At 46.3% G+C, this 27,294-nt stretch overlaps 1 protein-coding gene across 1 annotated transcript in view; it reads left to right on the top strand.

Annotated features, from left to right (window-relative positions):
* Positions 1-27,294, top strand: part of DISC1 (DISC1 scaffold protein) — a 337,105-nt gene that overhangs the window by 266 nt on the left and 309,545 nt on the right.

Genomic DNA, 27,294 nt, shown 5'->3' with positions numbered 1-27,294 from the left:
TCGACGTCGCGCCGGGTCCTCCCCGAACACCGTGCTGAGATCCCGGGAGCCGCAGTTTTGGCAGCAGCGCCGGTCGGACCCGCCCGGGCGGGTCCCGGTGGCCGAGGAAGGCGGCCGGGGCGCGCTCGGGTTTGGATGAGCCTGGGGACTGCGCCGCCCGAACCTCGGGTCGCCGTGCGCCCTCACCCGCGCAATCGCGGGACAGGGGACGCCCGGGAGCCCGGTGCCGAGCCCGCGGCCCGACCCCGGGCCGAGTCTCGGCTTCCACCGCATCGGGGACCTGGAGGTTGGGGTGGGTTGAGGAACTTGGTGCTGGTACCGCCCCAAGTGGCTGCTCGGCGAGCAGTTTCACCTCGCGTTTCCTTGGCAGTAGTGACGCCCACGCCCGGCTCGGAGCGATCCCTCCGCTTCCACCGCCCCGAACACGGGTCACGCTGTCAACACTCAGGGTTGACACTTAGGCCATTACGTGCACAGTTGCTTTTCAGGAACGGCAGGACGTCTCCTACCATCCACACTTTTAAAATCCATGCACAGGAATTTGAGACTTGGGAAGAGAATGAGGTTTGGAGTCAGGGAGTATGTGTCCTTGCTGCGTCAGAAGAGGGCCGGGCGACTTTGACAAGTCCTTTAACATCTCTGAGCCTCGATTTCGAACCCCCAGCCCAGAGCTGAGATACACAGTAAGCTCTAAATCATCACCTCAGTTGCTCTTTTCACTAAGCAAAACCTAATTAATTTGGAGTGGTGTAGAAAAACCAGTTTGATTTGATTAAAGTATGAATAGCGGAGTTTTTTTTAAAGGAAATTTAATCTTATTAAGTTCAGGCACGTGAAGTCTTTTGAGGGTCAGTGGAGACCTGAGCGAAAAGAGGCCGGGAGCTGCTCTCTAAGCTCTGTGACCCTGAGCCTCAGTTTCCTCATCTGTTTACGAAAAAGATAAAACGGGGACAGTAACGTTTTGGGCTGATAGAGCTGCCTGAGACTCAAATGAGGTAAAAGACCTGAGAGCTCCTTGAGGCATGCAAGTCACTGCTCGCATATAAGACATCACGGCTACCCAGAGGGATAAGAACGTCTGCAATTTATTTTTGCCGCTTGCGGTATGTGCCAGGCAGTCTATCAGGAATCGCTCTGATGAAATCTGCCCCGGACTGTTGTAAGGTAGATACTTATAATCCTCTCCCTGTACAAAGCTGAGATGCAGCGTCACCCTGCTTCTTTCCAAAGGTCACGTGGCTGTTGAGGGTACAGCTAGGATTAGAACCCTGGTGTGGATGCCTCTCACAGCTGTGTTCTCAACCACTGGCCAAGCTGACGTTATGCAGACGAACTGTAGTTCAGAGCAGACCTGTGTTAGAACAGTTGATAATAATATACGCTGCATATTTATAGACTCTAAAATATGAGTGAATTGTTAGCCCTGGCAGAAGAGACTTTGAAATAATCCTAATTGTTTTCATCCCTATGTAAAAAGAAATCCCATTTTAAGCTGTCTTCTTGTAAAAATAAGCAGTGAAAATTTGCCGAGAAAAAACGTACTAAAACCTTCAAAGAACGTATCACAAGAACTCATCAGAAATCCCCTAAAATAATAGAGTATTGAATAAACACTTTGAGCAAAAGGAAAAAGAAGGAACTCATCAGAGATCTCAAAACTAAATAGAGTTTGCATGAATATTTTATTTTAACATAAATTTGCCAGGACCCTTAGGATGGCACAAGAGGGGTAAACTGGGATTGAGGCTTTTGGTGTCATGGTTACCTGGCAGGGCTGGGACCCAGGACATTTCTGCAAGGACCTCACTGTTCACCTGAGATGCCCCCAGAAATGGACCGTCAGGCAAAGTCTGTGCACCTGAGGGAGCGTGTGTGCCGGGTTTCTGTGTTGCGGGAACAATCCCTAATTCAACTGTTTCCCTTATTCTTTCCTTCCTCTTTTATTCTTTTTTCTTTTTCCAAAAGTAGTGGGTGCTCGTTACAGGAAGCACGGAAAACTACAAACAAGAAAAAGAACACTGAAAACCACCATAATCCCAGCAAAGCAGACCAATGGTTTGGTGTCTCTTTTCTTGTAAGCCATTCCTGTGCCATGTTCATCAATTTCTATCTACTTCCGAAACACTGCATGCAAACTATTATTGTTTCATTAGATGACAAAAATAACAGTAGCTCATTGCTCAAACATTAGGGGAAAAAAGCCCACATTTATTATGTTCATTAAAACTTTTCCTTTGAAAAAAATTCTTAAAATTGTGGTCGAAGAAGGATTAGCGATTAAATGGTTAATGTGTGAATTTTATTGTGATTTTGGTCAGAGTTTGATGAAAGATCTTCAGAGTGAAGAGAGGATACAGGGGTGACCTTTAAATAATAAGATCTAAAGACCAGCACAGAACAAAGTTCCTGAGTATAAAATTTTTAGATTAGGATCATTCGACCAGAATTAGAATAATCTTTTTGACAATGATGATACTAATTCAGCTTATATGCCGGGTTCTCATGCAAAGCCAGCAGAGACCAGTGCTTCCAGAGATGCCCTGGGCAGCCACCCTGGGGCTGGGGCGGGTCCCCTCGGGCATAGCTGTGCCACTTTCCAGCCAGCACCATTTAGTAATGTAAGCCTTTTAGCCCTTGGGAATCTTCTCTTGTTCTCGATTTTAATGACTGTGGTGAAAATTCCTTAGCAAGTATCTTTTGTGCAACAGTCATGCAATTTAAAAAATACTTGCCACAGATGCTTTGACCATTCCAAATCCATTTTCTCTTGAAATCAGAGTTTACCAGCTGCTTCTTTGAGCACAGACTTCACCATCAGCTTCCCATTTTTTCATACCAAGTGGTAGCGGGAGAGGGGAACTGTGGCTGACCAGTGAGTGACATGGTATTTCTATTTGGCTTTGGAAGGCAGTCAGGGGCCCACATGGTGTGCTTAGCTGCCGACATGACCATCGGTTTTCTGTCTGCTTCCTTTTATCCGGCCCTCCTTCCCTTTGGCCACTTGCCTCCTGTCATGGCTCATAAGTGGATGTAGAGATAGGCTTCCTGAGATCACTAGGGTCGCTTCTTGGTCTTCGGGTGTTGTAAAACAGAATCACAGAATTTATTGCTGGAAGAAGCTTCAAACGATCAGGTGGTCAAATCTGTTGCGCTCTGGCCGGTGAGGCACGGACAAGTGCATTTACCAAGTGCAGCTGCTGAGAAATATATATTTGGTCCTTATAATGGTAACCATAGGTGTAGGGGGCCTGATCTTAAATGAGGTAATTGAAATAAATAGACCTAGATTCTTTTTTTTTTTTTCTTAAATCTTATTCATTTATTTATCTTTGGCTGCATTGGGTCTTCATTGCTGTGCGTGGGCTTTCTCTACTTGCGGTGAGCGGGCGTTACTCTTCGTTGTGGTGGCTTCTGTTGTTCCGGAGCATGGGCTCTAGGCACGCGGGCTCAGTAGTTGTGGTGCACGGGCTTAGTTGCTCCGCGGCATGTGGGATCTTCCCGGACCAGGGCTCGAACCCACGTCCCCTGCATCGGCAGGTGGACTTTCAGCCACTGCGCCACCAGGGAAGCCCTAGGCTCTGTTTTTTTGGTTTTATTTTTTCAGTACTCGGGCCTCTCACTGTTGTGTTCTCTCCCGTTGCGGAGCACAAGCTCCGGATGCACAGGCTCAGCGGCCATGGCTCACGGGCCTAGCCGCTCCGCGGCATGTGGGATCTTCCCGGACCAGGGCACGAACCTGTGTCCCCTGCATCGGCAGGCGGACTCTCAACCACTGCGCCACCAGGGAAGCCCCCCTAGGCTCTATTTTTGACACAGGAGAATGTATGTGTTTTGCATTTATAAATGAAAGCATATCTCATCTTACTAAAATACTGATAGGCAAAGGAGGACAATTTCACAGCGGTGGAATAAGAAAAAAAGCAAAGAGAAGATAAATGGGGGCTGTGTTTCTCATACACTGGAAACATAGACTTGTGAAAGCTGTTTTGTGATTACAGATCCTCTGCTGAAAAAAAGTTTGTGTATCTCAGTACAATTCTTTTTTTTAATTAGGGTGTAATTGACACTAACATTATATTAGTTCCAGGTGCAGGACAGGTATTTGTATACATTGTGCAATGATCATCCCAGTAAGTCTAGTTAACATTCCTCACCTTAGAAAGTTACAAAGTTGTTTTTTTTTTTTTTCTGGTGATGAGAAGTTGTAAGGTCTCAACTCCATACAATTTATTACTATTTCCTTGGTGCTTTCATTATAGCCACGAGCCGGGCATAGTGGAATGTGAGACAGCTGACCTTGGGTATAGATAATCTGCATTCAATTCAAATAGTAGATCTGACTCTTATCAATGCTTTTGTTTTCCTCTGGTTATGGAATTCTCTCCTAGAAGAGACACTAATTTATCCATTTATTCATTCCGTTGTATTTATCCATTCAGGAACATTTATTTGGCACCTACTGTATGCATGGCACTGTGGTGTACCCAGCAGGGTGTTTAAAGATGTATCAGATTGTCCACAAGGACCATCCAGTCGAAAGGGGAGATCTAACGAAGCCTGGTACTCTCTCCGGGTGATTTAAGGCAACCCTCAGATTTTCGCAGCCACCGTTAGGACGCTTCTTCCAAAGACATCTCAGTCCTTCCTGTGTCTTCCCAGTCCCGACAATTGTGTCAGTATTTCTCTGCTCAGTACCTCCTGCCAGTCGGACCTGCACACTGCTGCCAGGATAATCTTCCTAAAGCAGAGATCTGATTAGGTCCCTGTTCCCCGTGCAAAGACTCAGTAGGGTCCTGCAAGCAAATTCTTAGCATTCCTTTCCAGGCCTTCCGTAAACAGGCCACTAAATCCCTAAAATGGTTACTCTGACCCTTTTCCTGCACACTTTATTCTGTCCACCAAGAACATGATGGAATCTGTCCTCTTTGCCCCCAGTCTCTCCACATCTTGCCAGTAATACTTCCCAGCCTTCTCTGGTCCTCTGGGATCATCTACTCTTTTCCACTTCTTCTGTTACAGTTTGTTGTGTATTTAACCCGCCTTCCCAACTCCAGTGTAAACCCCTTCGACTCAAGGAAGCTCTCTGGTTGATCACCTTTCCCCTCCTGTATGTAGCCCATTCATGGTTTATTCCACTCTGACTGAGTTGAATTAAACGATTTATTATATTTTAGATTGAGCAATCCCGTGTGTGGATTAACCCCGTCTTGTTATTTTTATGTCTTTCGAAACCAACCAAGAGTTCCAGAAGTTCCTCTCAGTTCAAAAGTTTATTGAAATGCACAGATCACATTGCCGCACACCGTGGTGGCTGTTTAGATTTTAAAAAAACGTGTAGATTGTTGTCCGTACCCTTGAGAAGCCATGGTCCAGGGGAAAAAAGAGAATTAATTTTTGAAGTTTCTGGATGCTGTTTCATCAGAATGGCAATTGGGATACGCCAACATCATCAAGAAGTAAGCAGCCCCTGGTAGGTACCCAGTGAATATAGGATGGATGGATAGATAGGCAGGTGAGTGGAGGGAGAAAGAAGGAATTCTTTAATTTAGAATTTATCAATTGCAGTGTTTACTGCTGGGTATAACAATTTTTTTTTTTTTTTTTTTTTTTTTTTTTTGCGCCATGTGGGCCTCTCACTGTTGTGGCCCCTCCCGTTGCGGAGCACAGGCTCCGGACGCGCAGGCTCAGCGGCCATGGCTCACGGGCCCAGCTGCTCCGCGGCATGTGGGATCCTCCCGGACCGGGGCACGAACCCGTGTCCCCTGCTTCGGCAGGCGGACTCTCAACCACTGCGCCACCAGGGAAGTTTTTTGAAGATAACTTAGGCAAGTATTGATTTCCACACTTGTATATAGAATGTGCTGCTCTTCATCTAGGAAGAGAGAGACTAGTCCATCTCTAGACACTCTGTGTTAATTTCCTGGCCGTGGTGTTACCATTTAGTCAATCCAGCAGCTGGGAGGCCCGCAGCTGGTGGGGGCGGAGCGAAGGGGAGCGTTCACGCTGATCCCACACTCATGACCTCATCCTCCACCCAGCCGCCTCATTGGCTTTGGGGATTGTAGGATGAGTTCTGAACTATTTCCCAACAGGGCAGCTTTTGTGTGTCCTCCTCTGCTTGACTCAAATAGTCGTTTGAACGGAAAAATGGACAAATTCTGTCATTTTAATGCAACTGTTACATTTTCTTGACTTTAGGATTTGGGATTATCTAGGTACATTCATTCCAATAAATACTGGAATGTTTTTGAAACTTTTTTGAAAAGCATAAGGTGATATATAAGGAAAGGTATTGATACTACACCTGTTTTTCCCAGTTTGCTGAGGTGGAGTAGGGCTCAGTGAAAATAAAATGAGATATCCCGAAGGGGTTATTTACCTTAGGCTGATCTTGGGGTACATTTATATTGACTCTGCTTTTAAAATTATTTTTAAGGAGCATAAGACCCTTTAAAAAAAACAGTATCCTATCCAAATTAGGAGACCGCCTTTCCCAGTACAATGAATAATTCTTCATCATTACAGAGCCAGGAAGGGGTGAGTCAACCAGAAATTTAGTGGAGAGAATATGCCTTTGCATTAGTCTGGGCTGAATTTCTTGTCTTATTTATCTTCTTATCATTTGTGTTAGACCCGTAGTAGGAATAGAGACTTACCGAATTGCATGGGTTTAAACTAACATTGTAATTTGACCACCATGGCGCGCAGGGGAATTGCTTCCCAACCGGTGGTGGCTCCTGAAATGTGGCATGGGAGGCTCAGGCAGCAGCTGAGTTTGGAAAGGCAGGGTAGGGTACGTGTCTTAAAGTTGCTTTTGCACGCGAACACAGTCTTGAACACGCTGCATGTTCAAGATCTATACAAGTGGTGAAAATTTCTAAAGGCTCTGCTATTCACACATTGCATAAGAGAAAAACCTCAGCTGCCCATATCAAAGTACACCCTGATGATTTTAGTTTGGAGTGGCTTTAGACGACCCAGGAAGCATGTGGGGACTGCAGCACCCCAAGCTGACGTTTGGCACTGCCCCTGCCCCTCCAGAGCCTATCACCCAGGATGTTCATCAGGTATCAAGATGTACTGTGAATTTCTGAAACATGGACCAATGCACCTTTTAATGGAAGTGCGGAGGTGGGTGGCAGATTTCTTTTAAATTGTGATCAATTACTCATTATTGATGTGGGTAAGTGATGGTTAACTGTGACTGGCCGAGTGGCCGGATGGATAGGACTGAGAGTCAGGACCCTGGGCAAGTCCTTTTTAATCTCTCTGAATCTTAGTGTCCTTCCTGGTCAGCCCTCAGTGTAGAATTGTGGTAAAGGTCTAATCCGATCATTTATATGAGCGCATCATAATCTGTACCATTTACGTGTAAAGCATTGTCTTGATGGTAAACTCGCTGATATCGCCTCTAACATCAATCCTGCGTGTGATCTCAGTTTGCCTTATAGCTTGTCCCTCACACCCTAATCCAGGTCCCTGATCCTTTAACTGAATCGCATTAGTGTTTCTGCAGCAAAATAGATGCTCGTGCCCTTAACTCAGTGAGCTGGATAGACTCTCCATCGCCTCACATCTGTGCACACGAGGGCTTGCAGACTCCTGCAGGATGCGTGAGGGGAAGCTCGCGGTTCTCCATGATGCATCACGAGCTTGTACAATCGTTGTTGTGCTCGTTTTGCTGCTTCTCCTCCCCTTCCCCTCATTTTCTCCTGCTGCATTTCCAATTCTTAGCCTCAGTGGCTGTTGTATTATCTCTGCTCTCCCCGAGATGGGCCCCCCGATATGCTGCCTTTGTTGTGAGACACAAGCCCAGCCTGCATAAGGGGTGAGCCCAGGGACGGAGGCGGCGTTGCAGGGGAGGGAGAGCTTCAGCACGCTGCCAGCGCAGGAGTGCAGACTGGCTCTTCTACAAGGCAGCGCTGGCAGGCGGTCTGCTCTGCGGGGTCCGGGGGCTCCCATGCTCAGCTTCCAAGACGGTGTGCCCACCAGGCCTGGCTGGTGTTTGGTCCTTGGTCTGACACCTGGGTTCTCGGGCTTTGCCTCGCCCTTTGGGAGGGCCGGGCTGTGTAGTCTGCCTTGCACTGGCTTTGACTCTGCTCTTTTTTTTTTTTTTTTTTTTTTGCGGTACGCGGGCCTCTCACTGTTGTGGCCTCTCCCGTGGCGGAGCACAGGCTCCGGACGCGCAGGCTCAGCGGCCATGGTTCATGGGCCCAACCGCTCCGCGGCATGTGGGATCTTCCCGGACTGGGGCCCGAACCCGTGTTCCCTGCATCGGCAGGCGGACTCTCAACCACTGCGCCACCAGGGAAGCCCTGACTCTGTTCTTGATGCTGCTGCCTCTTGGATCAATCCTTGGGGGCCACATTTTGCAGCCCGAGGGCAAACGATGCCCCACCCTCTAATCCTCCCGGGCCCCAGAGCCCCTGCTTGTCTTGGAGGGAGCCGTAGACAACTGCTGTCATTGATGAGCTGGAAGGAAGAGGGGTTGGAACTGTCAAGGTGCCCCCGTAAATGTCCACCCCACCCCCCCCCGGCAGCCGGGGTGGGCGATGCCTTTGGCTCCTATGTTGCTGTCTTGGGCTGTGAGCGCTCGAGGGGGCTGCTGGTGATGAGGAAGCTTCGCATGGCTGATCGATAGCAAATGATCGCGGAGAGTGAAGGTGGTGTAACAGAGCACTTGAGGGTTGGCTCTGGGAAGGGAATTCTGGAATTCTGGTCCTAGAGCCAGTCGATCTTTGCCTTTTCCAGGTGTAATTTAATTTTGGGTTTGTCTTTATAAAATTTTCATCTACATGAAATGTACATTCTCCGTTCTCTCTGCAAGATGCTCCACTGGTTGGAATTTGGCTTCTTGGAATCCCCTCTGATAGTTTGCCTCTCCTGTTGCAGAAAATTCCCCGCTCTTGCTGGTATCATCTCACACCCAAAGAGGGCATTCTAACCTCAGAAGAGGCTCAGCTCAGCAGCGCGCCTGCCATGCCTTTCTCTCTAAGCATAGAGTTTGGCCTCTCCCTTGGCTTCTCAGGTGTTCTGGCTGCAGGGAAGAAATTGGCACAGTCCACGCTTATTTAATAAGACCGTTATGGAAGTGAACCCAACCTGAGTGCTGGCGGGGACAGAGGGGTACCCAGCTGCTTGCTCTGCCACCAAACCTCACCAGCTCCCTGTACATTTCTGGAGCTGTCACTTGGGAGCTGTTTTCGCTGAGGGAGAACCACTGTGAGGCTGGGGACTTGGCAGTCTAGTTGGCAAATCCCCTGGGTGTCCTTTCAGCATTGTCTGCAGGGACTGTAGGAGTCAAAGGCGCTTCAGTGCAAAGAGAATGCCAGATTGTTCCCTGGAACCCCAAAGGAACCAGAGTCAAAGGGGCTTTTTGTTTCCCCAGGAGAAAAGCCCACAGGAAGTCTCAGCTTCCGATACTCCTCTGCAGCCTCATCGCCCATCAGAGCTGACTGTGCTCCGGCCTCCCTTGAGCGAGGCAGTAACTTGAACAGAAAATAAATAAATGGAAGGATGCCGTTCTCCGTGGCCGGGGTGGTGCACACGTGTTGGGCCCATGAGCATGCAGGTTGGGCCCTTCCTCCAGGCCTGGGGCCCAGGTTCCCCCTGCAGAGAGGGCTCGACTGGTGAACCGAACGTAGTCATGGCCACTTCATGCTGTTCTTGTAACAGGGAAGAGCCAAACCTGACTCCATGTTGGATCTGATTTTTTTTCTTTAACCTTTGCTTTCCGCTGCTTTGGTTTACTAAAACGATCCTGTCTGTACACAATGGCCCGCCTCAGGGAACCCTGCCCCTCTGCCTGAAGGTTAAACCAAAGTGCCTTTGTTCAGGGCAACCTCCGGCCCCTGTCCACCTGTGCATGGCTGCAAGAAAGAAGTTAACACACCCCCTGCCCGAGGCTGGCCATTCCAGGGGATATTGGCAAAACTTACGGCCTTTTTACTTTACTTCCTCACCCCTCCCCCTCTCTGTGCTCTAAAAGAAACTGGCATCCAGACCCCGATAAGCTGGTTTATCAGAGACACTAGTCTGCCGTCTTCTCGGTCTGCTGGCTTTCCGAATAAGGTCGTATTCCCTGCCTCAACGCCTTGTCTCCCGATTTATTGGCCTGTCGTGCGGTGAACAGAGCGAGCTTGGACTTGGTAACATTCTGAGAGTCAACGGTGGTCATGTGAGGAAAGATCTGAGCCCGGCCTCTGCCCCATCGTCGGCCCTCAATGGGGCTAACATTAGATTTCAAATTTCTACCAGCAGTTCTGTCACTTACCAGGTATGTGACCAGGAGCAGGCCATTTGATTTCTCTTCGGCTGTGAACTGGGCAATAATAGTGCTTATTTCATAGAACCATTGTGAGGATAATGAGACACACACAAAGGGCTTAGAAAATACTAGCTTATTAGAACCGGTGGGCTGCGGCCTAGAGCTGTGCAGGCCATGTCCAGCCAGGAGTACACGTGAGGGCCCAGGGGGTAGTGGGGCTGACCCCCGGCCTGGGCCCTGGTGTTGAGGAAGGGGTGCCTTCTTCCAACCCATCAGCTCAGAGGGACCACCTTTTTCTAATTTATCCTCCCAGAGGGAACATCTTTTTATAGTTCATCACCCCAGAGCGGGCGCCTTTTAAAAAATTTGCACAGTGACACCGTGTGTGGTAGCTGCAGCCCTGTGGACAAAAGAAAGATGCTATTATTAGTGTAGCACACAGACCCTTCCGGAGGGAGAGCGTGTATCGCATGCCTTACCTGGCTCCAGCTTGGTCATTTCACTTTTATTTCAGTGATATGATTACCATAGTCAGAGGAGCAATGTTGCTATTTCCTCAATTCTAAATTTTCTCTAGAATTTTCCTTGAGGCCAAGGGCTATAATTTCCTGCCTTCCAAGGCCCCCTCATCACCACTGCCTTTCACCTGTCCTCTGGAATGCACATTTTTTTAAACATCTTTATTGGAGTATAATTGCTTTACAATGATGTGTTAGTTTCTGCTGTATAACAAAGTGAATCAGCTGTACATATACATATATCCCCGTATCCCCTCCCTCTGGCGTCTCCCTCCCACCCTCCCTATCCCACCCCTCTAGGTGTCACAAAGCACCGAGCTGATCTCCCTGTGCTATGCGGCTGCTTCCCACTAGCTATCTGTTTTACATTTGGTAGTGTATATATGTCCATGCCACTCTCTCAGTTCGTCCCAGCTTCCCCTCCCCCCTCCCCGTGTCCTCAAGCCCATTCTCTACGTCTATGTCTTTGGAATGCACATTTGTTAACACAGGTTGGAAAAGAATGGGTCAGAGTGTCAGCTGGGTGCTGGTTATTGACTCTTGGCCTCTCACCCATCCTTCGGTGCTTTGCACTTTACTGCTGGGGCTGGGAGTCAGACACATCCCTGGCTCCATTGCCAGCTCCCTTCCTGTTAAATTCTGCCACCTGGAGGTAGTGGTGGGAGACCAGAGGCAGGAGGAAGAGAAGGCTTCCTGGTTCGGGTTTTACAGTGGGGCAGTTGCAGGCAAGGATGGGTGATTGGGGCTCCAGCAGCCCTGACAGGTAAGCCCTTTCCCCAGGCTCCAGAACCGATGGGCACGGGCTCTGCAACAGTCCAGCCGACTGAGCAGCCTCAGGGATGCAGCCCGGAGCACCAGTGTCTGACCTCTAGCTATTATCCCTTCTAGCTCTCCTTCTTCTTTGTGCTTTTCCAGTTCTTTCCATACCTTTGTGACCAACTCTCTGTATTAAACGTCCTCTGTTTGGCATACCTGGAGTGGTCTCAGTTTCCTGCACGTTGCGTGTGGTCTCTGTGGATCTGTTGGGTGCTTAGGGCTGGGTCCACTCCCCAGGATCTCTTCCTTCCTGTTTCCGTCTTCACACGTGTCAGCATTACTGCCGTAGCCTTTACAAGAGGTTTTCAGCCTTCAGCCTCTTTCTAATCATGGTGTCATTATAGTCAGATTAATTTTCCTAAAACTCTAGTTCACCCAGCTCACACCTCTGCTCAAAACCCTGCCTTTGGGCTTCCCTGGTGGCGCAGTGGTTGAGAGTCCGCCTGCCGATGCAGGGGACGCGGGTTCGTGCCCCGGTCTGGGAAGATCCCACGTGCCACGGAGCGGCTGGGCCCGTGAGCCATGGCCGCTGAGCCTGCACGTCCGGAGCCTGTGCTCCGCAACGGGAGAGGCCACAACAGTGAGAGGCCCGCGTACCGCAATAAAAACCAAAACCCAACCAAAACAAAAAACCCTGCCTTCACAGCCGTTTGGTAAGGGTCTAGTCACCTATGACCTAAACCCCATTGGTGAGCGTCATAACATGGCACTGTCTCCACAGTCTTAACAACAGACTGTGTTCAGGTCCGTATACTCCGAGGGTCGTTCTTTCGCCCTGGCTCGGGGGCAGGCAGTTGGCTCAGTGGCAGACGCACCCATAGTCGTGTGACTGTGAGAAAGGTTGCAGAGCCTGCTGGTGGCTTCTGCTGCATCGCCTTCCCTCCCCTCACCGGTTCCTGTTCAAGTCAGGCCGGGGCCTTTAGGCCAGGGTCTTAGGTTGCACTGGCCCCTCTTCCTCTCCTGGAGGACAGCAGTCAGTGTACAAGGTCGGCCCGATGTCCCGGGATTAGGGAGGTGGAGTCCAGGAAGCTTAAACCGTGTCACTTCTTATAAACTGATGGAAATAGATTACGGTGAAAAGTGCAGATGAGCTGTGAGCCTAGATGAGATTGTCATTGTCTTGGGACGGGAGGTTTCTCACCCCCATAAATTTTCTGACTTCTTTGAAGTAGTGTTTTTAGGAAATTCCAGAGCAGAGGGGGTGGGAAGAATCTCTTAATGGAAATGAAAGGGGACGTTATAAGGTCAACTGGAGGAAAAATATTATGGTTAATGTTCAAACGTAGCTTTATTGTTTTTATGTAAAAGTCAAAACATAGGCATTACAAAACACCAAGCGAGCCTGAAAATACACGGTACAAGAAGTGATCACTGAAGCCTCACCTTCCTCACTGAATGCTTTAGTGAGGATCCTTCTGGAGGGTTTTCAGGCCTGTGTTATACACACATGCAGTTCTACAGAGGTGGGATTATGTCCCCTTGTTTTCTAATCTATTTTTTCCCATTTATTAGTACAGCACAGAAACGTTTTCATGTCAGTAAATATTGCTTTACTTTATTATTTCTAATGGCTACACAATATCCCATGTTTGCCCTGTTGATTACTCACCCAGCCACATTAAACTGGAATGTTTACGGTCGTGCCCCCTTAGAACATGCTAGCTTTTATTAAGTTCCTGTGTTTACGGTGATGCTGGGAATCTAAGGTATTCTGAGATATCAGTGCTTAGAACATCAGAAGTGTGGTTCCCTGCTGGGGGAAGTTCACTTCTCCCTCCGTTTACTGCTGGCTACCCTAAGGCACCGCTCGGATGGAGGGGACGCTCTGCCTGACACTGCCGTCCAGGGACTCAGGCTGACAAAGGGCCTGCCACCTTTAGCATGTGGCCTTTGCCACCCAGCCAGTGGATAGTGGAAAAGAGAGAGCAGAAGACTTCCTAGGGGCTGTTCAAGGATCAGAACTGGAAGTGGCTGACCCTGCTTCTGCCCACATCCCATTCGCCAGGGTTGAGTCACATGGCCACAGGAAACCGCAAGGGAGGCTGGGAAATTCTCTTAGCTGGGTATGAGGGAGGAAAAGACCTCCGTTTGGTGAACAGCAACCAGTCTCTACTAGAGCTCCCCCTAGTGGTCTCCAAATCCCGGTTCTCTTTTCCTCTCACATCTGGAAACCGCACCGCCCGCCCGCCGCCGCCCCCGCCCCCCAGCAAGGAGACACCATGCGGCCCTTGCAGTCATTGCAGATGGCTTTTCTCCTTTCTGTCTAAATGAGGATCCCGGCTTAACGGGCCTTACTAAATGAGCTTCTGTGACTTATGAACTAAAAAGGAATAAGTTATTTACCTCCTCCTGAGCCCCTCCCAATTTTCAGTGATGGAGCAGAGACAGGAGGACACAAGACTAAAAACTCCCCTTTGAACAGGGTGAAATAGGAGATTGACCATAGTCACGTGCATCTCCAGGTTCAAAGCAATCCTGGAAGCCAGTGGGTAGGCAAGGTGAAGGCCCCCTGCCAGGGAGTGGGAGAACTTTCTCCACGGGGTCTTGATTCTGCTCTCTGAGAGGGAGTCTTTTGTTAATTGTCTGCATGGCCCCTGGCTCTGTGCTGCCGGGTTCATCCTGTCCTTCAGTCTCCATGGCAACATTTGAAGCGTTGCTGGGGACTCGGCCATCTTTACGAGGGCGAGGGCGTGCACAGCTTTTTCCGCCGTCTGTTTAGTGGCCTGAGGTTTTTAAAGGCTCGTATAGACTCTTTATTCAAAGTCCAGGCTCATGATGTCTTAGGCCGTACATTTCTGTCAACAACTTAGTAGGATTCTCTTCTGTTTTCTTCCATTAAGTTCGTTATACCAATGGCTAATCCCAAAGTTTTTTCTTAGACATTATTGTCAGGCTTGATTTATTATATAACTGTATCACCCCATACCCTTCCTTCTCAACTGAATGGTGGTTACCTTGAGGCCCTCGGATTCAGATGGGAAGGCATCACTCTTGATCAGTTCTTTGCCACAGGGCTGAGGCTTTGGGCCTTTGTCACTTATAAGCTTTTTCAATCTTATTTCTTAGTGTTTGAGACAGGTTTTCCAACCCTTCAGGCACACAAATTGATGGATTCTATCCTCTTTCATTTACGCCTGCAAACCAACAAATTCTTGACCGATCATATCTTTTTCTTTAAAACTACTTTAATATCATCTTTACTATTGCTTTTATTTTATTACTAATTCTCTACTTTCCCATTTCCCCCACTGGAGCCGCCAGCTTGGTAGACACTAGGTCTTTCTTAGTGACTGCAGGTGATGATTTTGCCAAACATTTTGCCATTGCATAACTTGGATCTCCATTTTTCCAGCCTCTGATATCAGTTTCCTTGCTGTCCACTGCTTGGTTGTTAAGCCAGTACCGCTTATTTTATTGGTGCCTACTTTAAGACACCAATTTTTGTACTAGTTAACCCCTGCTATTGTAATATAAAAACTAAATTCTCAGTAGCATAGCACTTTCAGAGTTTGTTTCTTGCTGATATAAATTACATTTTGAGGCAAGGCTGTTGGTGGTGGGGTTTGGGAGGGGAGGGCATTCAGGGAGTCAGGTGGACCAGTGCACGTCCATTTCAACCTGCGGCTTCCAAAGTCCCCTTAGAGCATTGACATTTAATCGATAGAGGAAGAAGGACTGTGAGATGACTACAAAGGAGGTTTTTATTAGCTAGGCCTGGAAGGGGTGGCCATGATTTCTGTCCACAATTTCATTGACCAGAACTCAGTTACATGGCTGCACATAATTTCAAGGGAAGCTGGGAAATGTGTTCAACTGTGTGTCTCAGAGAAAAGGGAAATGGGCTGGTGAATAGCTATCAGTTTCTGCTTGGATGCCTATGTAGCAGAGACTCTTTTAAAGACCTTATATATATGAACTTCTTTAATTCTGTGAGATAGAAACTGTTGATATCCTCATTTTACAGATGGGAAATTGAGGCACTGGGAGGTTAAATAACTCCCCAAAGGTCACACAGCTAACCAGTGGTGGAGACAGGATTTGAATCCAGACTACCTTGTCTGGCCCTATTCACTACTCTATACTGATAACGCAGAATATTGTTAAAACTTAAAAGTTAAATGTAAAAATTGATAAAGGTAAAGATCACAGATTTAAAGGTTAAAAAGTGAGAATTAGAAGTGATACATTTAAAAATTACATAAAATAAAGAGAAATAACTATAATTGAGAAGCAAAGAATACAAGCTTAAAAGAATGATACACAGCCTTCAGTGTAAATGAGGGTAAAATGTGGTAAATGAAACACAATGGATAAAGATGAAAGAAAGTGGAAATTAGGGAAAAAATACTTATAAAGTAACTGAAAACTGAAAAAAAGCCCAAAGATGAAGTGAGAAAATAGTGAAATAATACAAAAGAATAAAAATATTAAATAAGAGAAAGTAAGAGTTAAATAAGTGAAACTCAAAATATGAAGAAAGGCAAACTCAGGACTCATTTAGTGAGACACAATACAGCTAAGGTTCAAAACAATGAAAATAGAAGTTTCCTGTAGGCGAAATAAGAAGAAAGTTAAACCAAAAATGATAAATGAAACTAAAATGATAGAAAAATGACACACTCTTTAGAAGACAATTGGGATTTTAAAAAGAAATTCACAGAAACAGGTACAAGAAGTAGCAGTGTAAATCCTGCTCTCAGAGTGCTCCAGTCTGAACCAACACCTGTGATTAGGGGTCCCCAGTAGACATTCTCAGGGCTGGGAGCTGAGGGGTAGAGGGGGACCTGGGATCTCCCCTCCTTTACAGACCCTACAGTGCCTGAGTGGAGTGATGTCAGCAAAATGGGGGAGTAGGAAGCGCCAGGCCCTTGTTCCTCCATGGGAAGTTTAAAAACAAACAAACAACAAATAACAGTTAGAGACCAGCTCAGACAACTTTACAGCAGCTCTGGAAAATAGAGGACTACAGCAACTAAGTGAATGTCCAGAGAACAAAGAGCCACCTTCAAGATGGTAGGTTCTACAGAATTTAAATGATAAATGCATAAGGAATAATTATAAATCTATTTGAATGAGCACACAGTGTATAAAGATGTAATCTGTGACATCAGGAATGCAGAGAGGGGGATGGAGCTGTGTGGAAGTAGAGTTTGTGTTCCCTATAGAAGTTAAGTCGGTATCAATTCAAATTAGATTATTATAACTTTAGGTTTTATACGTAATCCTCCTGGTAGCCACAAAGAAAATATCTATAAAATACACATAAAAGGAAATGAGAAGGGAATCAAAATGTGGCACTAGACACAAAGGAAGGCAATAAAGGAGGAGATGAAGGGCAAAAAAGCTATCAGACATGCAGAAAACAAATAGCAAAACCGCAGAAGTAATTCCTTCCTGATCAGTAATTACCTTAAACGTAAATAGGTTAAACTCCTCAGTCAAAAGGCATAGATTGGCAGAATGGATAAAAAACCATGATCCGGTTACATGCTGTCTATAAGAGACTTCCTTTAGGTCTAAGGACACACAGAGAGTGAAATTGAAAAGGTGGAGAAAGAAATCCCCTGCAAATAGTAAGCAAAAGGGAGCCGGGGTATCAGTACTAGTAATATCAGACAGAATAGACTTTAAGCGAGAAACTGTTACAAGAAACAAAGAAGGACATTATATATTGACGAAAGGGTCAATTCACCAAGAAGGTATGATAATTATAAGCATAGATGTACCAAATATCAGAGCTCCAAAAGGTATGATGCCAACATTGACAGAACTGAAGGGAGGAATAGCTCTAGGGTACCGCGCCTGTGCAGTGCAGCAGGCAGGCCAGCCTCCCTCGCGTTCCCCACTCCCCTCGATGTGGGCACCTGGGTCTCTAGGAGCTCCCTGCTGCCTGCTGGCGTTTGAGTCCCTGTGCTGCACGTGAATTCTGACCTTGGCTACCCTGTCCCTCCTACTTGGTGATCAGCATATTCCCAGCTTGGTTGTGTCCCCTCCCACCCTGCTGCCTGAAAGGCCTCTCTTTCCTCCAAACTCCATCCCCTCTAGGGAGGTTTTTATGAGCCCAAATCAATGACTTACATCACTCACCCCTAGCCTGGGGCACAGATTGTCTCTACCTCTCCTTTACCAAATCATGTTTGCGTTTATCTGACACGTGTATTTCTTTCTTTTTAAAATTTAATTTAGTTTAATTTGCGTGTGTGTGTTTTTCCAGCATCATGATTTAATTAAGGGAGCATATTCATTGTAGAGAATATACTGATGATTGTAAATATGACTCCTCATTACAGCCTTAAAATTTTTGAAACACCAAAGCACAAAGCTGTCAAGTATATATCCAAACTACAGGTACAAAACAAGTACATGTATTTTCCATGCTCCAAAATTGAGTGCCCACTGTACTGTCATAGGGAAGAGGTTTACAAATGAAGATCTGACAATAAAGTACTCAAGATTGATATACCAAAATGAAATATAAAATAGAGTTTATAAAAACAAGTTTGACAATAGCAGAGTTGACCCTTTTCATCTCTGAGCAAAAATGCATTTCATGATACATACCCTCTCCTAAAATGAATAAGATGGTCACTTAAGAATGCTCTATTGGGCTTTCCTGGTGGCGCAGTGGTTGAGAGTCCGCCTGCCGGTGCGGGTTCGTGCCCCGGTCCGGGAGGATCCCACATGCCACGGAGCGGCTGGGCCTGTGAGCCATGGCCGCTGAGCCTGCGCGTCTGGAGCCTGTGCTCCGCAACGGGAGAGGCCGCAACAGTGAGAGGCCCGCGTACCGCAAAAAAAAAGAATGCTCTATTTATTTTCTCTATACTACAACATTTTCCATGTCTTTTGAAAAAAAAAATATTGTGCGGGAACTGTGGGATAAGCATGCACGTGGGTGGAGCAGCACGATTGCACTGGTCCTTACGACTCACTTCTAGATAAGGAGAAAGTGTTCCTCATTAGTATGGCCCAGACTTAGCCAATATTCAGTTTGGAAAGACACTGGGTTAAGATCAGAATGATCTGAGATTCCAAGTTCTAGAATTGATGATTTTATATGCCTTTGTATTAATCAGGTTTCTTTTTTTTTAATTTTTATTGGAGTATAGTTCATCTACAGTGTTGTGTTAGTTTCTACTGTACAGCAAAGTGAATTGGCCAGACATACACATATATCCACTCTTCTTTACATTCCCCTCCCATACAGGTCATTATAGAGTATTGAGAAGAGCTCCCCGAGCTACACAGCAGGTCCCTACTCGTACATATAGTAGTATGTATATATCAATCCCAGTCTCCCAGCCATGTATTTCTATTTTGTCTGTTTGTTTGATAGGTGTTGAGTTCCTTGGGAGTGAATGCTTCTTTGTCACTGGCACTCAGCACTGTAACCTGAACGTAGAATCTTATTTTTCTGTTGAATCAATAGATGTTTTTTAAAAATTAGGCCTAGGGACTTCCCTGGTGGTCCAGTGGTTAAGACTTCGCCTTCCAATGCAGCGAGTGTGGGTTTAATCCCTGGCCGGGGAGCTAAGATCCCACATGCCTCGCGGCCAAAAAAACCAAACATAAAAAACAGAAGCAATATTGTAACAAATTCAATAAAGACTTTAAAAATGGCCCACATAAAAAAAATCTTAAAAATTAGGCCCAAACACTGATCTTAACCCTAAGGATTAGCTAATGGGAGCATCACAGATTTGAAGTTGGACAGACAGAGTTAAGCTACTTAATTTTGTGAGCCTCAGTTTCCTTATTTTTGGATCTGGAGGTCCATTTTTTGTGCCTCTTCTATGTATCAGGCCATATGCTAATGCTCTTGCTTAAGCGTCATGACAACCTAAGGAGTGGGGTACCATTCTCATCCCCATTTTTCTGATGAGAGAACTGAGGCCCAGAGACGTTAAGTAACTTGCCAAAGTTACCCAACTCATAAATGGAAGAGCTAGAATTTGAACCCAGGTCCCCCAACTCCTTTGCTTATTTTTATTTTAAAGATCCACAAATACCTACTGTTCAATCCTTCAACTCCTTAAGCTTGTCTGTGATCTAAGTTGAAGCCCTCCGTTCGTTCTCCCCCTCCCCCAGTTGTAGCTCTGGTGGGCAGAACGATGCCCCTTCAAAGATGTGTTCATCCGAATCCCTGGAACCTGGGAATATGTTGCCTTACGTGGCCAGTGGGACTTTGTAGATGTGATTACGTTAAGACTTGAGATGAGGAGACCATCATGGATTATCCTGGTGCACCCGACGTGCTCACAGGGTCCTTAGAGGGGGACAGGGAAGGCAGGAGTCAAAGAGACAGATTAGAAGATGCTCTGCTGCTGGTTTTTATTAGAGATTTACAAAAATTTTTATTTATTTCATTTATTTATTTTTGACCGCGTTGGGTCTTCGTTGCTGCACGGGCTCTCTCTAGTTGCGGCGAGCGGGGCCTGCTCTTCGTGGTGGTGCGTGGGCTTCTCATTGCGGTGGCTTCTCTTGTTGTGGAGCACGGGCTCTAGGCACGTGGGCTTCAGTAGTTGTGGCTCGCGGTCTCAGTAGTTGTGGCTCACGGGCTCTAGAGCACAGGCTCAGTAGCTGTGGTGCACGGGCTTAGTTGCTCAGCGGCATGGGGGATCTTCCCGGACCAGGGCTCGAACCCGTGTCCCCTGCGTTGGCAGGTGGATTCTTAACCACTGCGCCACCAGAGAAGCCCCTCTGCTGCTGGTTTTGAAGATGGAGGATGGAGCCCCAAACCAAGGAATTCAGGCAGCTTCTAAAAGCTGGAAAAGTCAAGAAACCAGATTTTCCCTTAGAGCCTCCACAAGGGAAGTAACCCTGCTGCCACCTCGAGTTTAGCCCAGTGATAACCATTTTGGATTTCTGACCTCCAGAACTGTGAGGTAATAATTTGCGTTCCTTTAAACTATTAAGTTTGCAGTGATTTGTTATGGCAGCGATTAGGAAGCTAACACAGTGGTGTTTTTGCTTTCCTTGCCGTCCTTTCCTTCACATCTTTCCCTCCCTCTGTCCACCTTCCAAGTGGTGTTCCGGCGCCCTACTTCACCAGCTGGGTCATCACTTCCCGTGGGTGTGGAAAAGTTCTCGCTTCTGCTTAAGGCCACGCCATGCGGAGTACCTTGCTGCCTGTTTTCTCTTTTAAGGTGGTGTCAAGGAAGGAAAAGAATGGTCCAAATGTGGTGAAGGCTCCCCAGTGCAAGCCAAGATCATGCTTAATATCGGTGCCTACATCACATCACACTGGCCGCTCAGGGTGAGTTTATGAACTGCAACCCCCAAGCTTTTCGTATCATAGTAAAGCAAGAGGCCTTATGAATTGTTCTTGTATCTTGTAGAATGTCTGCCATCTTGGGTCATGACGCTTTGGGCTCAAAGGGGGAAAAAATGTACTGATTTAATCTCTCCAGGGAAAGATTTAAAGACCAGGCTAATAAGGAGAGACAGATTGAATGCTGAGAGGAAGATGGCAAATTCTAGAGCTAATCTAATTAAAGGGCTATGAGAACTTTTCATTGGTGCATATATAAAACATGACAATCAGTGTCAGCTAAGAAACCCTCAGCAAATATCCAATCTCATTATTTTTTTCAGCATGACATAGAAAGTTTATTTTATTTTATTTTATTTTGCGGTACGCGGGCCTCTCACTGTTGTGGCCTCTCCCGTTGCGGAGCACAGGCTCCGGACGCGCAGGCTCAGCGGCCATGGCTCACGGGCCCAGCCGCTCCGCGGCATATGGGATCTTCCCGGACCGGGGCACGAACCCGTGTCCCCTGCATCGGCAGGCGGACCCTCAATCACTGAGCCACCAGGGAAGCCCAGAAAGGTTATTTTTAAACAAATACTGGTATGATACAAAAGAAGCTGAGGGAAGCGGGGAGACCCAGGCTAGGTCCTTGCCCATCCTCTATGCCACCCCCTCCTGCTGTTCCAGCGCCACTGTTCAGAGGGCATCGATCTCCCAGCCATTTCCATCCGTGACACATCTGTGACGCTGCCAGGTTGAAGAGTAGGGTGAAATGCTGTCAGGGAGAAGAAAAGGCTTTCATCCTCCCAGGCATTAGGGGCTCAGAGGATGACTGGAAACCTGAGAATGTGGAGAGGAGAGTTCAGGGCTAGCATCAGAGAAGGAGGTTGGTGAGATTATCGAGAATTCTCAATAGTTCTCTCTGCAAGAGGGAAGAGATATGGGAACATATGTATATGTGTATTCACCTTGTTGTAGAGCAGAAACTAACACACCGTTGTAAAGCAGTTATACTCCAATAAAGATGTTTAAAAAAAATTGGATGACTAAATAGAAAAAAAAAATTCAAAACGGCTGAGCCCTGAACCCTCTGGGCTTCCTAGAATTTTGTATTTCAGTGTTTATGCATTCCCAGGAAAACGTTTCAAACAATGCAGCTAAGATGCTGTACCTCCGAAGCGGCTAAACCAGTTGGCTCCCTGGCTGTGATCACCTTGCACACTTGGTAGAGGGAAGGCAGGGCAGGAACGCGTGTCCCAAAGCAAGTCCTTGCAGAACAACTAGGAGTTAGTGCCCCTAAAAGAAGGAGGAAAGCAATTGGTGAGATGATCTCCATTAACTTTAAGTGACCCGAGAGGACCACGGAGGTCTGGTTTGGATGAATCTGGGGCAGTGCAAAGGTTGCCGAGGGATATAGGAAGAAAATTTTAATTTGCACACTTCAGCTTTGTCGTCTGTCTGATCCGTTTGGAGGTTACCTGGTGGCAGAAGCAGGGCTTCAGTGCGTTCTCACCTTCAGTGACCTTTCCTCAGCTCTCCATCCCTGATCGCTACGGGGAAGTTCTCTTGCTCGTATGATCTGTGTTGTGTTAACACACACACAGAGTGATTGCCATTGTAACGTCCCCTGGATGTGCTCCATCCTCGCTGAGTTAAATTGCTTTCTACTTTGGTAAATCCAATTCAGATTTCTAACTGACCATAGGTTAAAGTTTTAATTTAAAATTCCATTTCTTTTAAAAATTAGCAATTCAGATTTTGCAAGGTTGGTGAGGCAGCTCAGATCCTGAGACTGTTGCTGTTGGAAGGGGCCTTAGCTGTCATCTGTCCTGAGGGATGCTTTGTCGAATTCTTCTGGGGGCAGAATAGTCACTACTTCAAATAGGTTACGCGTAACGAGGTAAATGAAAATGCTTTGTAAACTGTAGCGCATTCAACAGGTGTAACTATTTTTTTAATCGAAGTATAGTTGATCAACAAATATTAACTATTATTAGCATTTGTAAAGACGCCTTTTCCATCATTGCCAGCTTTCCTTATAACCTGCATTTTCGTGTTGAACTCCTATTTGGCTTGTTGTGAATATAACGTAAAATAAGTTTATAAATTTATTTAGTAACATTTTCCCCCTCACACACTCATTCCTATACAGGTGAGGGATGTGTCCCCAGGGGTACAAGAGATGAGTTTTAGAGTCCCAGGATGTGACATGGAACGCCATTGGCTCACCTTCTTATATTTTCTTGCTGCCAAGGAGAAAGTCTCAGTTTGCTGCTAGTGTGCCCTTAACCTTCTTTAAAACTAATTTCCCTTTGTAATAAAGAAGGAGCCGAGCAGGCTCCCCGCAAAATGCTAGTTTGTTTTCATTGTCTTTATTTGTATGGCTGACTTCTAAATCCGGCAAGTGGTTGTCATATCCCATTTATGGTAGTAATACTGTGAAGTATTCTTTAAAATGTATTTATTTGAGCAAAAGGAATGAGCCAATTTAAGCGAAAGTATAAAGAAAAATATTGATACAGGTGGTGTTCTGCTGTAGCAAGCACCGTGAGGTTGGTTGGACACGTGGCTCTCCGTTGGCCTTGAGGGGTGGGCCATTGATCAGAGTGCTGTCCTTTATAACAGAAAAAACACGATTGACTCTGTTTCCCATGGCAGTCTTCTAAATATTTGAAGACAGTACTCATGTTCCCCTTGGGCCTTTCTTTCATTCTGCCTCACCCTTCCCATTCTCCCCATGTGCTGTTGTGTTGCCCCTGCCCTGGGTGTGTGTGAGTCTGTTTCTCTCTCGGGGAATCTCCCTTTTCATCGTGTGTATAGTGGCAGTCCTTGTTCTGATATCAGGGAGCAGTTCCTCCAATCAGATGAGAAAGGGAAATTAGGGACCAATAGGGATGACGTGGAAAGAAGAATCACAGCAGGGAGGCTGCCTGGGGCTTGTCAGGAGGAACAGTTGGGTACAGATTCAGGAGTGATATTTCTGTCCTCAAATGGCTTTATATAGATGCACAAAATAGAGGCTGTAAGCAAAATGAAATTGGAATATGCACATCAGGCAGAGAATTTGGAAGCTCTTTGAGATTCAGGTTGGAAAGTCTGTGAGAATGTCTTTGTGGCTTGCTTCTCTGAGTTTTATTAAAGATTTGTCATCGCTAAGATTGTTTGGTCGATTAAATGAGGGATTGCGTGGAAAATGCTTTGGTTAGTCGGGGTGTGCTATACAAATGTCAAAAATGATTGTTCTTTCATCAGTTGTATTATTACTTTATATTGTCCCCATTACAACATTTACATTCTATTCTGTATCAATACTTTTCATAGTTGTCTAGCCTTAGTGCTTTATTTGAAAGGACCTGGTGCTCCCTGGTAGTCCTTTCATGAAAGGATCTTACCATTTCTGGGTCCTGTACCTTGGTTTATCTCTTGGCTGTCTGGATTTCACCATCCAGAGGTTTTTATCAAGAAGTTCCATGGCTGTTACACTGTCCAACATCCATGCATATTGAATAACGACTTTTTGTTCTCTTTATAATGTTTGGCAACTTGGCTGGGTATAAAATTCTTGAGTGTCCCCACCCCAACCCCCAAACTGTATTGACAGTGTCACTTGGCATTGAATGTTACCTTGGAAGCCAGCTTGAATTTTGCCCTTTATATATGTGACTTGAGTTTTCTCTGAGATTTACATAGGATTCACACTTTTTCTTTGCAGTTAAGTGACTTTACCAGATATCCTGGTGTTGGTCATAATATTTCCATATTTGTTCCTGGATTCTGTGTGTACCTTTTATCTATAGATTCAGATTTTTTAATTCCGTAGATGTTTTCTTCTATTACATCTTTGGTTCCCTATGTCTTTTTTCTTCTTGAGGGACACCTATCCTCCATGTTTGTTACCCTGTATGTATATCATCTTCTCTTTAATTATTTTTTTCTTTACCTTTTCTCTTGCATTTTGTCATTTTCTTAAGCTGACATTCCAAGTTAGTGACTCTATTTTCAGCTGAAACTATACTTCTTGCTGCTTCTGAGATTGTTCTTGGAGAGACAACAGTGAACGGTCTGGAGGCAGGATCTTATTTTCCTGCCCAGGAATTGAACCTGAGTAGCCTGGATGAAAACCAGGCGTCCTAGCTGGTACTCCATCAGGGGATAAAGGTTAGAAGCAAAGTTACCCTGGCTCTTGCCCCATTTGAAAGCAAGAATGTTTCAAGGAGACAAAAACTGTAAAAACAGGTATAAAGTTTATTATTAGAGACACAGCACAACATGTGGGAGAACACACAGAGAAACAGTTTGTTTATTTAAGACAGAAGCAAGGCAGAAATAACACACCTGGAGAGAAAGGGTATGGGCGTTCTCCCTAATGAGGAGAAGTGCGGTAAAGGGGTGGTTAAGTCACTTATACAGAGCAGTTCTTCCAGGTCTTTGTTCTCCTTTGGCCAATTATCTCACTTCTTTTCCCACATCTGACCTGCCCTAGAACCCTGCCCAGTATGCACGCGCATCTTTTTGCCAAGATGGATTCCAGTGCAGAGGCCTGTGGGAGGTTTGACATCACCTATTATGGGGTGGCACTCCCTCCTTTCTGACCCCTGAGGAGCCTTCCTGCGCACGTGCAGTTGGGGAGGTTTCCCTGACCTCAGGAGTGGTAGATGTGGTCGTCTTATCTCTTTGCTCTGGCAGAGCTCAGCTTCTGCCATTAACTTGGTCCTGGGAGTGTCCTTGGAACACAAAGCTTCACTTTCCTCTGCTTGACGAGCTCCAGCTGCCCAGCCCGGGGGCCCGTCTACCTCCTACCTCAAGATGGCTTCGTTTTATAACTGAACTGAACAGAACACCCAGGCGGGCATTCACTGGCCTATGGTAGATCCTAGGTATTGTTTTCTAAAAATTGTAATGTTACTGTTTCTCAAGTTAACAGCGGGCCCCAAGCTTCCTTCTTCCCACCTCATGGCTGCCCTCTTCATTCTTCTGAGTGAAACACCTTGGAAATACACTTCTTTCCTTCTCAAGAACAGGCGAGGAATGCATTGGGTTGGGTGTCTGCTATTAATTTCATCCACATTTCACAGTGTTAGGGGAATACTCCTCACGGTTTTGAGAAGCAGCATGGCTCTGGAGCGCACTGCCTGTGTTTTCATTCCTGCTTTGCCGGCTACCAGCTGTGTGAGTTTGGGCAAGGTACTTAACCTCTTGATTTCCCAGTTTTCCTCATCTGTAGAAAGAGGCTAGTAATAGGGCTGTTATGAGAATGAAATGAATTAATATTTGTAAAGGGTTGATAACAACGCCTGTGGCACAAATAATAAACAGGCACCTTATAAGGGCATCTTAAATGGACATGGCACGTGATCATGCGTTGTCAATGAAGTTTTCTCCCCAACATCTTATTCTTTGTTTATTTCAGTGGGCTTCACAGAAATGCAATTAACTTGTCTTTGTTCCCTTCTCTTGCCCCTGAGGTTGCTGGATTTCTTTGCTCATAGCATGTTTGTTTAGGCATTCATTTAGAATTGTATCCATTACAGGATACGTATCTGGCTGACCAATCTATGGCTCTCAGATTCGACTTTTTTCCTTCTTGGAAGCAGAACACTTGTCCTTGGTAGGCCCGGGATTTCTCAAAGCCCATGAGTCCATTTCTGTGGTCACGCCCGTGAGTCCCTTTAGTCCTGGATCCTAATTTATCTGACCTCATTTGGGGACATGAACTCCCTTGAAGGGGTAGGTGTTCTCTTTCTATCTTTTCTCCTCTCTTGAGCTTCCTGAATCATGCTACCGCTATCCTTTCCACTCTGAAGATCATTTTCTTGAACAGAGATGAGGCCGAAACTTGGAGCTGTGTAATCCTACCCTGTCTTCTCTCTTATCTGTTACCCTTGTCCCCTAACCAGTGAGCTGGTCCCTGTCGGTTTGACTTTCTTGTCCTGGTTTGTTTGTTGGATGACTGGTTGGTTTATTTGAAGCACACCTTTTTTGCTGTTCTTAGCATCTTTACAGAAGGTGTAACTCCGTCTGGCTTTTAGTCTTGACATTTTTCTTATTGCTTCATGATCCCTTTGTACTTACTCCAAGTTATTTCCCGTCTGTTTATTTTTGCCCTTTGAAAATTTCTACCTCTTGGAAAGCTTCCCTTCCATCTCAGAAGTTCTTATAGATGCTACCTTGGGGTTATTGTGCTACGTGCGTGCCTTGGGCACTTGTGAAAAGCACAACTAGATTTCCTGCCCCAGGGATTCAGGTTCAGGAGGGCTGGGGAAAGGCCCTGAAGTGTTTCCTGCATTTTCACAGCTCTTCTGGGTGAGTTGATGCAAGAGATCCCCAGGACACACTCAAACCCAGCTACTTTGGAGCAGAAGCACCCAGTCTCTTTCCTCCCTCAAGCCATGAGTGAGGGTGACTCATGGGCCGGCTTCTCCAGGGGGCTGACCCCAGGATCAGCC

Source organism: Delphinus delphis, chromosome 16 (genome assembly GCF_949987515.2).
Source record: "Delphinus delphis chromosome 16, mDelDel1.2, whole genome shotgun sequence".
NCBI lineage: Eukaryota > Metazoa > Chordata > Mammalia > Artiodactyla > Delphinidae > Delphinus > Delphinus delphis.
The sequence above is the reverse complement of the archived record's forward strand: the minus strand, read 5'-3'. Positions and strand labels throughout refer to the sequence as shown.